Source organism: Poecilia reticulata, chromosome 23 (assembly GCF_904066995.2).
Source record: "Poecilia reticulata chromosome 23, P_reticulata-male-v2, whole genome shotgun sequence".
NCBI lineage: Eukaryota > Metazoa > Chordata > Actinopteri > Cyprinodontiformes > Poeciliidae > Poecilia > Poecilia reticulata.
This window is the reverse complement of record NC_088852.1, coordinates 11,673,453-11,687,801: the sequence shown is the minus strand read 5'-3', so window position 1 is coordinate 11,687,801 and position 14,349 is coordinate 11,673,453. Positions and strand designations below refer to the sequence as shown.

The window sequence follows — 14,349 nt, the reverse complement described above, 5'->3', positions numbered from 1 at the left end:
TGAATTTTAAAAATAGTTCATAATACAAAGTTAAAAGGCTTCATTTAAAAAGGGGTAATTGCTAATCTTTAAAGACATGGCATGGAGTTCCAGATTTAGACTTTTATTTCAACAATATGAGAAAACATTAAGAGGTGGTTTGACACTGGGGAAAAAATCATTTGTATGACTTTCTGATCATTCTCTTGACATACGTTTACCTTATTAGCCTTAAATTTGATTAATATATGATTATCACTTACTGACAGGACTATATCATTTAGGACCTTGATTCAATACAAATCCTCCCCAATCTGTACGGCCTCAGTAGATAAACATTGTCATTTGATTAGATCGTCCCTCTCCAACATCCAGGCAGATGGAGAAGACGTGATAAATCTTAATAGATTATTGTTGTTATTCAGAGTTCGTCAGAGTCCCATTGCGAACAGGTGGAAAATAATGTTCAATCATGAGTGATAAATGAGGATCAAATGAGAAGAGAGCTGACAAGATTCCTGCAGTTAATTGATGATTAGCCTAATTTCCAATATTCACTCACCTGAATTTAGAAGAACTTTATCTGTCTGAGATGTGTTGCTGCTGGCACACAAAGAAAAACCATGAAAGTGGTAGTGGCACGTATTCCAAAAAAAAAAAAAAAAGTCCCTTTTTTCTATTTTAAGTGAGAAAAATAATTGGAAACAACCCAATGATTAGACATAGTTAAGATGTCTAACCCCAAATCCAATATGGCCATATCGAGCTTAAAACAAATAGAAAAATCTATAAATTGTTTAGACAGTTCTGACAACAGATCATCAAAACGAGGACACGCAACACAACCTCACAGTGACCAACAACGATTGTACAATCTAAGTAAGCAGGCTAACCAGTGTTAGCTACACTTTTCCGAACCTTGGTTGCAGAGTCTGCATAACTGATTTATCGAGACATTGGAGGTGCAACAGCAAAATGAGCACAGCTATCGTTTATGCTACTGTGAGCCATATTGGATTTGAAGCTGGGCTTATTGAGAAGCTGACCTAAAATCTAAAACGGCTCGTTCAAGTGAAAAACATTACAGCTTCAGAACTCAACGGTCTAGTGGCTGACAAACACATCGTTTGCAAATGTGTCACTAGTGTTTAAATACTTAAAATGTGGAGAATTGTGAGATTTTACTAAAAGGTACTGAAGTTATTAAAACCAATAAAGCACTGAGCCAACAAAACGTGGCATTAAGCTTACAAAAAACAATCACTAATATAAGTGGGAAATCTCCATTAAATTTAGGTCTCTGAAATATGGCCTTACTGATACAGAGAGCAACAAAAATCATAGCATGTCCCCACCCCCAAAATGCAACAAGAACATTAATTTAGTAGAAGCATTTCAGCAGAAAAAAAGAAAAAGAAGAAAAAAAGGCACCCGTTATTGCTATTGTCTTTTGCATGACCCAGCTGATGGCTGCTGGTGACTATTATATGTGATTGTTATGGAAATGTTAATTGTGTTTCAGCTAATTGGCCTTTCAGGCAGCTGATTTAATTGCAAAGTCTGTTTTAATATCATAATCACATGAGTAAATGCGATCTAATGTGGCAGCGTGCCTGATCAACTGCGACCCAGTCTTTGCTATGGCTAGTTAGGCAATCCCATGTTCTCAGTCACTGTCGGCGAGAAGAGTCCGTTTGCACGCACAGCCCCCTCCTGATGGATGCTTTTGAATAAAGGCATTTATTCCACTTGTGCGCTTCTGTAAGATCTCCATTTCCTGTCATCTCTTTGCTCAAGCCTGACATTGACAGCAGTGTTCCTCATACTTGCACTCAGAAATGTTCAACTTGGATGTGCCATCACAAGAAAAAAAAATAAATGGACTGAGAGATAGTCAGTACTTTGTCACTGAATGGATGCCGTGTGTTCTCTCCATCCCCAAGATGCCAAAGGGCTTGTTGTAGTGACTGATAAAAATGGCTGCTGCCTCCAGAGGCTGCATAAAAATGCAGCACATCAAGAAGATTATCCGTCCCGCTCTCTGTCCCTTTCCGTTAGAGCCACGCAGCGACTGCAGCAACTAGGCTCGAGATTCCTCAACATGTTCTGTGCACTGGAAGCCAAGGAGATGACTTAAGTGTTGAAGGGGGAAAAACACCACCCCAAAAATGGGGTGCTTTGTTGTTCTTCTGTTTGGTCCCTAGAGGAAGACGGGGGGAGTCCTATATATCAGATCAGCTGTGGCATAATTAGACGGCTGCAGAGGCAGCGGAGATACTTTGATGAGAATCAGTACAGCAGCAGGAACACAATAACCCCAGAGACAAGTGGTGTAAAGGCTTCTGTTGGCTGTCTAGATGCGTTTACCATGCCGACAGCTTTTGCTTTACTCAAAATAACTGCTATCTCAATGAAAAATGTTTTTATGGGTTTATGTCTGCACATAAGTTTGTAACGAGACAAGCCGATGTCCGATTCTCTGACTGTAGATGCTCACAGTGTGATGTTTTATTACTGAATAACGACTATAAAATCATCATTGCAACTTGAACGGCCCTTTAAATGTTTGTCATTCTAATGAACGACATATTCAAATTAGAAGGGAACATAGTAGCACAATAGTTTTCTATGGCGATGAAATGGAAAAGTATTCAGAGTATTCAGTCTTTTTTAAATATTGGATGATTACGATGATGATTCTAGATGGGCGTTTGAGATTAGGTTTGAGAATAGGCATGAAAAACAGCTACTGAACTAAAACTGTTGAGAAAAAACCCAAACTGTTTAAATCCTGATGTGCTCCTTTTACGCACAGCTGTGCTTCTTCCTGTTAGAACTTGAGAAATGGCGGAGACATGTCATCCTGTCAAAGTTTTCAAGCCAATTTCAGTGCATTTTATTGGAATTTATTGTGATAGACCAACAGGATAGTAGTACATAATTGGTTAATGGAAGAACAAAGATACATTTTCAATGATTTTTTATTAAAAGTCAAAGTCAAAAGGGGGTGGGGTTATATTTCCACAGCATGATGTTGCCGACTCCATGATTCTTAATGGGAATGACATTTCCATGGTAACCTGCTTTAGTTTCACTTTTTCCTCTTGGCAACTTACATTTTTTTCCCATTTGACCAAATAAACTAATTTCAGATTTTTTATTTGTGGGAAAACGGTACCACTGTGGCTACCTCTTAAATATTATGTGCTCCTTTCATTCCGTCTTTCATGAAATCAAAATAAAACACTCAATATATATATATATTTTAAATGGAATAAAACTAATTTAAGCCGAGTGTCCAGGATCATTAAATCCAGGTTTTCTGTTGCTATAAACATGAAAGAAATATCCCTTCCTTTTGAAGCACATTGGTGTAATTTTAAACCTCACCAGCTGGTGGCAGCTGTTTACCATTTAGACATCAGGTGTAGCCACACTACAAACCACATTAAGCAATTCTGTGTTTGCTGTAGAGCATAGAGACTCATTCTGTTGGAAAATATAAAATATGTCACTGAATCACACAGGACTATGACAAAATAGCCTCATAATCATTCTCAACCACTCAATAATAATAGGCTCAGATGGAAGTTTTAACTTCCCCTCAACCTACCCTTACCCTGCCCGCCTTACATGACTTGAGCGAGTTCAGAAAACATTTGCATTTATGCTCTGAAATAGATGGATGGCCTGCGCTCATTCAGCAAACAGCCTGTGCATCTCATTCATCTCGCAGCACAACAAAACGAAGCCCTATATCCTGCTGTGCGAAGCCGACACCATATGGAATGTGGTTGTAGACTTGAAATAAAGTCAAGCGAAACACATTTTGTCGTGCTGGGCACAGATGCATCGTAGCCCCCACACACTGCGTGACTCACAGCTACTGTACGCTCACACACGGACGTGCGATACGTACAAGTGCGCACGCTCAAGCACAGCTCTACGGCAAAGCTTGTTCCCTCCTCCAGCACCTAAAAAAGCTTTCCTCCCTCTCTGCCACACACCCTGCCTTCTCTTGCACCCACTCGGACTCCCTTTTCCTCTGTGCGGCAGTGACAAGCGGAGACCCCTGTCAGGGATGACAACTGTTCGCCGGATGATGCCACCGAGAGGAGGCAAGAGGCCATAGTTAGGGTGGACGACACTGTCTACATGTGTGGCAGCATTAGTCCCACACATGACAGATTAAGTACAGAAAACCCGCTATTTGCATTTCTAGCTCATAGAAACCCCATGTTTACAAAAAAAAAAAAAAAACTAGTCAAAAAATCTGGGATAACACACACGTGACATTTGAAGCTGAGAAAAGTACATGCTGTTGCCCTTCTTCCAAAGCAATGACTCACAGCCTGAGTCACAGGCGGCACCCCAAAGTTGGAGGGTTTCCGTCCCCGTGTTCAACTGATAAATTTACATATGCAAGCATTAGAAGGGGTTATCTGAAGTAAAAATCTGTTTTAAGGACAAATATCACTTCTAAAATTAGTCAACAAGCCACCAGTCATTTTTTCCAAGTCAAGTCTCAAATCTTCGAGGGGTTGGTTAAAAGTCAACTTAAGTGTTTCACCACAAGTCAAAGTAAAGACTTATTTTGTTCAAAAGCAAAAAATCTGAAAGATTTACATTGTTGAAATTTGGGAAGAATCAAAGTGATTTTCTTGTTAACACATCTTAATCCCACACTTATGTTGACCATTTTATAAAATTCCATGTAGTACTTTGGAGGGTTTTCCTCTATGAAGTCTAAGCTGGAGGAGTTAATCAACATGTTTGGAATCTACAAAGACGTTGAAACGCATGCTAGACATAACAGAGAACGGGACACGGCAACAGGAAGTAGGTTTAATTTGACGAGCAGGAAGTGTCTCAATGAGCTGTGTTTACCTTCAACATTGCTTGGTCTATATCTTCAACAAAACATGTCCACCAATACCACGTTTGTAAGGACTGCAAGCATTATGTTGTAATCCTTCAATATCCAAGGTCCAGCTAGTTCTCCAGGTCTATCCCTCATTCAAAAGCATCAGCCCTGACTGGGTGCCAATAGAGGGACAGGTACAACTTGCCACAGTAGAGGATACAATAGCTGCATTACTCCATTCTGCACTCTCATTGTCACTTGTATCCCAGTGGGGTGCCCAATCCCACTGATGCTAGACGGGCAGTGTGCTTGTACCGTCAAATCCATTAGCCATCAGATCTGATATTTTAATCACTGCAGTCAAAAAATCTTTCAACATGTGCAGATTGATATAATTTACACCACTTTTAAGTAAGCGTATGTGATGAAATCATCTGCTGACCTTAAAATATGTGGCTAATTGTAAAACAACAGGACCGTCTCATAAGAAAAGTTAAGTCAGTAGTTTATTTTGTCCGTCATAAAAAACCTGCTCTCAGATTAACCTTTGATTAGTCACTTGGTAAATAAATGTATGTATAATAATAAAGAAATGTAAAAAAAAAAAGGTGTTAAGCTTTTCACTTGTGAAATGCTGGCAAATATATGAAACTTATATCTTCAGCTGCAGTCACTGCCTTATTTTCCTCAAAGCCTCTTGCATGTTTGAATTTGAAGCACTACTTGCTTGTAAGCTTATATATCTGCTTTGAACATGAGCACTGTTCTTGCACTGTATTTTTCAACTTATTGACTCTATACAGCAGCTTTTCCCTGTTGCTGGGGCCAAATGGAAACCGGAGTTAAAAATCAACAGACAGGACATAAAAAAAATTTGATATTGATTTTAGTCTACTAAAAAAAAAAAAACACACTCATTTGGTTTAAATTTAGCTATACGGTTAGTGTCATCTGTAACATCAGATGCACTATAAATCAATTTCTGTCTGATCCAACTTGGAAGAATTTTTCAAGATCGTTGTATTTATGCAGGCACACGCCCCTGTGTGTATTAGCTCAGAGTCTCACGTGTTTTAGGGGACCACAATAAGGAATTCATGAAGTCATCAATTAATCTGTCACTCATGGGGATGAAAGCAGCTCAGCAGCCCTGGTCTTCAGTGTAGACAGCAGATCGGAGCAGACGTGGCAGTCTGTGTGACATGCCAGGTCTCGCACGACACCTGAATACAGAGGAGGCGGATTTTTAAAAGGAATTTTCAGGAAGTGCACGTATGCTGCATAAATACACACTTTACACTCCCACAGATGTTAGGACATCTACACAAACACGCGCACACACACTCCCACATCCCACTATCGCTTGGCTGTGCTGGGGAAGCTGTTGCCAAGGCTCAGAACGAGTGAGTTGATTGGTCGCCTCTGCTCATCACTACAGGAACTCACCAGCTGGATTGGCTGGTTTCATAAAGGAAGCTTTTCTAGATGTTTTCTCACCTCCTTCTTTACCAACCACTGAATCTCTCATTACGCTCATTATTGCAACACACTGTGCACCGCTCTTTAATTTGCTCAGCTTCACTGTAGTGTCCCCCCCCCCCCCCCTTTTTTTAATTGCTTTTCTTTTTGTACCAGACAAGATAGTGTAAGGTTAATGAGGGGCATGGGTGGGGTGTGGGGGGGTGAGGTGAGTGCATCTTCTCCTTGTACAGATCGGCACCATCATATAAATCCTGAGTCTGGTCCGAAATCATCGAAGCACATTTTTGATTCATATTCCTCTTACTTGCTTGGTTATTGAGTTAAAGCAGATGTATGATGAAATAGAGTTGTATTGACTTGATTAAAACAATCCTCTGTATCCCCCCTTCCAACCTCCCACTAGTTGTCTGTGGTTTACATCTGTTGATAAGCAGCAATGACAAAATATGTCCTTGTCCCCAGGGTGAGCATGCTTGTGTATTCACATGACCGCAAGCATGCATGTGCATGAGTGTATTTGTGTGCCCGACGCCTGTGGCAGTGTGTGGCTGTGTGTGTGTGACAGTGCCTGGATGTATGTGCTGAATTAAACAAGGTCACTCAGAGCAAGGATGACTGCTCCAGCAGTCCTCTGATACACACACAGACCATCTTTATGTACATGGATGGTATAGCCATTTCAATCCTGCCTCACAAATGGATGAAAGGACATACCCTGAAAAAGATGAGTTGTTATGCAACTCTGTACATGGGTCATAATTGAGAAGTCGATGTACTTAAAATATCAGGTTAGATTTGCGAAGAATGGATTAAAAAAAAACAAACTACTGGAATACGGCAAATGAAATGTGCTTATTCCTACCCACAAGATATGATTAAAAATATGTTTTTTTAAAATATAGTGTACATTCCTAACTTAAGATGACGTGATATTGACTGGTGTTTGCAAACCAGCCAATCCAAAAGCACTACTTATTTTAAACGGGACTAATTGGCTGAAATAAGACTGAAAGATTAAAAGGAAAAACATCCAAATGGACAAAGAACATAACACAAGAATAAACGTAGAAACTAAACCCAAAGGAATGAAGTAATATGGCAACACATTTCCAACAATAATTAAAGAAAAATTTAATATGGCAAGACCTATCAAACAAATGAACAACAAGGAAATGATCAAAACACAAATGAAAACCAAAACCCAAATCCCCAAGGATAGCATTCCCAGAGGTGGAGCTGAAGCAGTTCAAACATTCAGCTCTCCTGTTATTTTTCTTCAACAAGTAAATCTCATTCATGGGGAATCACATTTAACCCCTTCCCTTAATATCGACCTACGTCTTACACGCTTGTGTCAGGCAGCATGCATTTCCCAAAACCCACAAAGTAATTCCTAAGTTAGAGATATTTTTCTGTCACAACCACGAATGTCTAGTTTGATGTACCGCTGCGTTGTACGCTTAGGTATTGCAGTCAATTTCTTGATAGATATGTTTCTAATTGATAGAAGTCTGGCAAAAATGTGATGCCTGTTGGTATATGTTAGAAAAGGGGCTTGGGAGGTATGTGAAAGGTAACATTGAAAAATTAGATCAAGGTTTGGATAGTTAGCCAGGTTAGCATGCAATATCCAAGAAAAATGCTAATATGGCCACATGTTATCGAATGGATATCAGAGAAATGTTCCATTCTCTCACTATTTAAGTGGAGTGAATATTTTTGATCCACATACAACACCCATAATTATCTTCATCACCTCTCCAAGAAGCAGCCTTATGTTGTGAAAGGAGATCAGCGCAGCATAGGCCAACAGGAGGCCAATTATTGTTAACTATACGACGTATTTCTGTCGCTGCTTTAAATGGCATTCAGGGTCAAATGCATTCCATCATCTTTTACAAGTGCAGGTAAATGCGTTGGTGTTATTTATAGGATGCCGTGTTCCCTTCCATCAGTGCTGTTGCCCCTCGTATGTTTACTGCACCTCCTTGTTCACCTCTCCGATGTCAGGAAGCAAGGTTTAATGATGGGAAAGATTTCACTACTCACTTAAAGTATTTTTCATTGTCTGTGTGTCTGCATGTATGCTGGGATGTGCACAGAGAAATTGCAATAAAGCTCCTTAATGATTCAACTGTATGTTTTAAAATGTCACCTAAGCAGGTAAAGAAATGTTATATGCTGGATTTATAATACAATGTGCCCATAAATCCAGCACATAGAGTGGCAAATGAAATGTTGCTCTCATCATTATGTAACAGTACTTACTTTGGGAATTGGCTATGTTTTGTGGTTTTGAGCAAAAATGGAATGTGAAAAAAGTACAATACATAATCATGTGCACATAATGTCAAAATGTTGCGACACCTTAAAATTCAAAGTCCTTTTGAAAAGATAATCAATTACACACTACTGCCTGCATTTTGTTTTAATAGCAAAAAATAACAGTCCAGCATTGTTTCAATTCTCATTTGACAAAATAGGATAAACAGTTAGGGATTCACTCACCTCAGCATGCTGGAGACTTGAAACTTTACAGGTGAGAGATCAGAAATATCCCTTCTGGATGATCAATCAACTTAATACTTCTACAACCAGTAATAATAATAATAATAATGCAGAAATACACTATATAGCACACCTTTATCCCAAACCATCTGCACTATTCAGAACAGACGCAAAAAAGACTGCAATGACAACTGCTTCAAATTACCTCAAAGATGTGACTGAACTGGATATTCCACAAAAATCTCCTTATATTTTAAATTAATTACAAGATTAGAATAAAAGTATATAACGCAAAGTTTATTGCACTACCAGTAATGTGTTACAATGTCCACAATTGAAAAAAATGACCATGTTTTTTCCTATTAAATACTGCCATACTCATGAAGTCAAACCTAGACTTTTTCACTCAAGAACAGTTTTTCTAGCACTGTAAAGAAAGTATGTGCTTCCTGGAAGTGGAGTTGTGCCATCCAACCCTTGTCTCAGTCTCAAGTAGGACTGGTGGTTTGCTTAATGTCACAGATTCAAAAGACTCTCCCTCCTAGCTAGGTCAGAAGCCCCTGGCATCACCTGTCAATACACAGCAAAGCTCAACAGACCTAATGATATACATCACTACGGAAACGCCCCTTAAAATCATGGCTTACTTTGGTAGACCCTGCAGCTGACCGTCCAGAATTTCCATTTTTACTTCGGACTTTGTGGTGCTGTTAAATTACCTTCAAGTCTCAGTTTCCCTCTCTCAAAAGTGAAGCAATAAATTTTTTCGTTGAGACGCTTTCTGAATTGCTTACAGCCTGACCGAACGCCCTTGTTTACTGGGTTTCTGAATTGATTTGCAGTTTTTCTATTCTGGAGAGACTACATTTAGTGCACCAGTGGCTTCCTGAAAACAGCTTTGTTGTTATCAGTAATAGAAAAAAACATTCTTCAAACAATCTACTTTCCTTTAACTACTTAAAACAGGATTTTTTTCCTGCCATTTCCAACAACGGCCTCAATTTTCTTTAAGCACATTCTCCACGTTCAATTTTCATCTCGACACCGAGAGAAGGACATGGCAAAGGCATTCTACCAGAAGAAGTTTACAACGATTTTCTTTAAGTTGCTGCTGCTGAACACTGGCAGTAATCAACCGCTTCAATCAGAGGTTCAGGAAAGTAACGTCAGGTCAGAAATGTGTTGTCATTGCCTTGAAGCCAATTCTGTTCTTATAGGGTTTTACAGAACAATGCAACTTATGCCAGAAACCTTAAGAAGGGACAGTGAAGGAGGCCAGAGTTGATGGGAAGATAGTTGGGATAAATGCAGAACAGAAAGAAAAAAACAACAAAAACAACAAAAAAAATACAATGAGTGAACACTAAGAACAGATTTAGAACTACTACTGATGATAGTTGGACAAGTTCAAGTTAAGATTCTTGAACTGCCAACCTCAAACATGGTTTAATTTTGAAAATGCTTCTTAATAAAGCATTTGATCAGACAAGGGAAACACCAAGATGTTTGGCCACAATGAGATTAGAAAGAGCAACAGACTCAATTTAAAGATTTTAAACTTAAGAAACTGCCCACCATCAACTGCGCCGGTGGCTGTATCATGCCGACTCGTTTCACAGCCAGTGGCAATCATGCATTTTGCAAAGTGGATGAATAATTAATGACGGCCATTTGCAAATTCGTAACTTCTCCTCAAATATAGAGGCAGAGTGTTGAAACTCAGTTGAGTGTTCCCTCATAATAGTCTTAAACACACATCAGTCATGTTTTTGGAATGGATACAGCAAGTTGCAATTTGAAGGTAAAAACGCCTTGTATCTCACCTCCAAGTTTGTGAAAAATGCATGACAGGAAAATGGGAGGAATTCAGATTGGGAAATTGTGTATGAATATTTTGAATTTTCTGGGTCTGGAAATTAATTTATATAATTTATCCATTTTCTTGCACCCTTGTCCCTTGGTGGGGTCGGGAGGGTTGCTGGTGCCCATCTCCAGCTAACGTTTCGGGTGAGAGGCGGGGTTCACCCTGGACAGGTCGCCAGTCTGTCGCAGGGCAACACAGAGACACACAGGACAAACAACCATGCGCACACACACACTCACACCTAGGGGCAATTTGGAGAGGCCAATTAACCTAACAGTCATGTTTTTGGACAGTGGGAGGAAGCCGGAGTACCCGGAGAAAACCCACGCATGCACAGGGAGAGACTCCATGCAGAGACCGGGGCCGGGAATCGAACCCAGAACCTTCTAGCTGCAAGGCAACAGCTCTACCAACTGCGCCACTGTGCAGCCCTCCTTATATAATTTTATGTGAAAAGGAATTTATAGGGGGACAAAGCCAACCTACAAAACCTTATTTAACTTTGGTTTGATTACTCAACCAGTGAAGCCTTCAGAGCAGAAAAAATATCTTTTCCTCATGTTCTTTCAGCTCCTCCAAATACACAAAACTCCACTCTCTCCATGCAACCCATCATTGCATTCACAGCAATAATTTCTGAACCAAAAAAAAAAAACCAACAGAGTTGAATTGGTGTGTTTTGTGTGGGTGCATAATACATTCTTATCAATATCTCTTCACTTAATAAATTCACTGTCTTGCCTTTCATTCACAGTCACTAGCGGGCTGAGCTGAAACTCATCGATCGCTACACTCGCGCTTGCATGCAGCCGCTGGGTTTGAGATGAGATGTGTTCTGTGCAACGGGCAATTGAGTTCAGTGACGGCAACAATGCCGCAACTCTGCAGAGTTCTGTCGTCGCCTCACCTTGGAGCAACCTTGCTTTGATAATGTCCTTGGAAGGGAGTAAGGGTAGTGGGAGGTAGCAAAGGAGGCAAGGTGAACAGCTAGAAAGGTTGGAAGGGTGTGCACTGAAAGAGCTGCCGACACTCTGGGATGAATGTAGTAAGGGTGTGTTTGTGTTGAAGAGAGGGAATGGGGAGGGAGGTGTGGAGTAAAGAGGAAAAGAAAGGGAGCCAGAAAGGTCACTAGGCAAAAATGATGAAGTCATCTGTATTAGATTTTCTGCAGCTGCAGCCTGGAAGAAATCTGGCTGCTCGCCAGAGAAGGTGCAATGCCTTTATGTGCAGCCAGAGATACTCATTCTTTAGAGGCTCATCATTTCTTTTAGATTTAGACTGAATTTTAATCAATATTTTAGCTTTCTTTTTTTTTTTCTTTTTTTGCCCACATCACACTACATCTGGGGCAAAGATTCTCAGACGCAACAAAAATAAATATCCTTTTGCTGCTTGTTTTTGTCCCATCTGCCAACAAACAAGACTTCCTTTCATGTTTGTTTTCCAGTTTGTCACCGGTGTTTAGGGGCACGCTGTGAAAATTCAATAATTGTTCCCAAAAAGTTTGGACACCGACTTCCTCCGGGGTGTTGCATCGTCTCCCCCTGCCCATCTCTGTGCCTGCTAAACTAGTGATGCAACAAATTGGCAATCCACTCCGTTGCCCAAGACAGCTTTAAGTCCGTCGCTGACACAGACAAAGACCCGTTAATGGGATCTTTCTCAGCATCATCCTAGGGTAATCACAGATTCAGTTGTACCTATATGTGTTTTAACTAAAAAACAAAACAAATTTTTAGTCAGTTTACGCCTAAACATGCAGTCAGTTGTGAAAAAAAAAAACATCTCGTTTTTTCTGCTGATGTTGCTCGTCTTACTAATGAACATCAGGTTTAATTTTGGTGCTAAAACAGCAAAGTCATTTTCTCAGATTGTCAACAGTTACCTAGCATGGTAATGAAGTGGTGGAAACATCCCAGCCACCTTTTTTGGATAATTACATTTACACCACATTGTCAAAACCCTTGGCATCTCACCAAGTCGTCAACTGCAGATTTTCTAGTCAGATGATGATTTTCCTCAATTTTCTATGATTCTATAAATGGTGACAATTTAAGAAGCCATTTTAAACAAATGCATAAAAAAAAACAAGAAAATGCTATTTGTGTATGGAAAAAAACTTTGCAAATAGTAATGGTCATTCTTTTTCTTCATGTGTATTTTATGCATTTGACAGCAATATCTACAGGTGTACTGATATTAAAAACAACTGTAAATTATAGCAGCTCAGAGTAGTAGGTGCTAAAGGACCTCACTGTTGGTGAGCTGAGCCAAATGATCCGCATATAAACAAAATTTAGTAGCAATCCCCCAGTAAGTTGAGGAATATTGGTAGCAGTATTGCTGTCATCTCATGACAAAAAGGCATTAAAACGAAATTGGATTTTAGGTAGCACATAGTTTTGGGTCCTTGTCTCATTTAACCCCCAATAAACCGAGGCTCAAACCATTAAAGCTAACCTTGGCCTCACTCAGCCTTGACCCCCTCCAAAGCTGAGAGCTGAATCAATCCAAAAACAGCCGGGTCAATTTTTATGGCTGTCCCCATTTTTGCTGCGTAGAGCTAGATGCACTCGAATACGTCAACTAGTTCTGTTCGATAGAGTGTTCCTGGAAAATATTACATGGCTCTGCAGGATGTGTGTAGTCTGATCAATGATTTTTCGCAAGAAGAGGTTTGTCGTAGATATCCCAGTTGCTGTATGTTCTATTCTCCACACGGATCCGTTTGTTACAAGCGTAACAAACCATAAAGGAAGCAGGATTGCAAAAGGTCAAGGAAAAGTTTTATATGGATAAAAGGCAAGGAACATATTTGGTTACTTTTGGGTGCTTGACAAAAGTGTTTATGGTTAACATTTTACTCCAAGATTTTAAAATTTTTTTATTTTTTGAGTTCTAGTAATCACATAAAAAAACATAGCTCACCTACTCAAATGTTCCAGCATGTCTCTAAATGTTACTTAATCTCTTATTATGCAAATCTACTATATTCAACATTGAAGGTTCACTCACCCCAGCATGCTGAATGCTATTAATGTCCATTTAGCTCTAAAATCTACAATGCCAAGTATTGTCCTCAAAAAGAAACTGCCCCCGACCCCAATAAACCCAATCATTGACAATACTCCAATTTCATAGCAACCTAAATCTGGTTCCCTGAAATGAACAACTTTACTGTTTTGGTTGATTTTACTCAACCAAAGATCAGGAGTCTGCATAAAATCCTTGACAATATTCGAATTTCCATCTCACATAAATATTGACATTCAGCTCATTTTCATCCTTGTACATTTCATAGTCACGCCAGCCTGATACACCTAACATATGTGCCATTCTGATTATTGTAATTCTCTTTTTGGTGTACCCAACAACTATCTATTTATGAATTGTTGGGCACAACAATTCATGAATAAGTAAGTTATAAAACTTACTTATAAGTACATTTTAAAAGTTTTATTACTTATAAGATGTACTTATGAGTAATAAAACACATTTTTTTATTATTTTTTAAAGACTAATCACTTTCCACCTCTTTCTAGATGACTGCCTGCTTATAACTACTCTATACAACCCTGCAAGCAAAAATGAGAACCAGCTTGTAATACTACAGGGTTCTCTAAAATGTCAGATGTGACATTGACAATCATAA

The 14,349-nt window shown here is 39.4% G+C and overlaps 1 protein-coding gene across 1 annotated transcript in view; it reads right to left on the bottom strand.

Annotated features, from left to right (window-relative positions):
• Window positions 1–14,349, bottom strand: part of dock4b (dedicator of cytokinesis 4b) — a 177,211-nt gene that overhangs the window by 152,586 nt on the left and 10,276 nt on the right. The window lies entirely within an intron of this gene.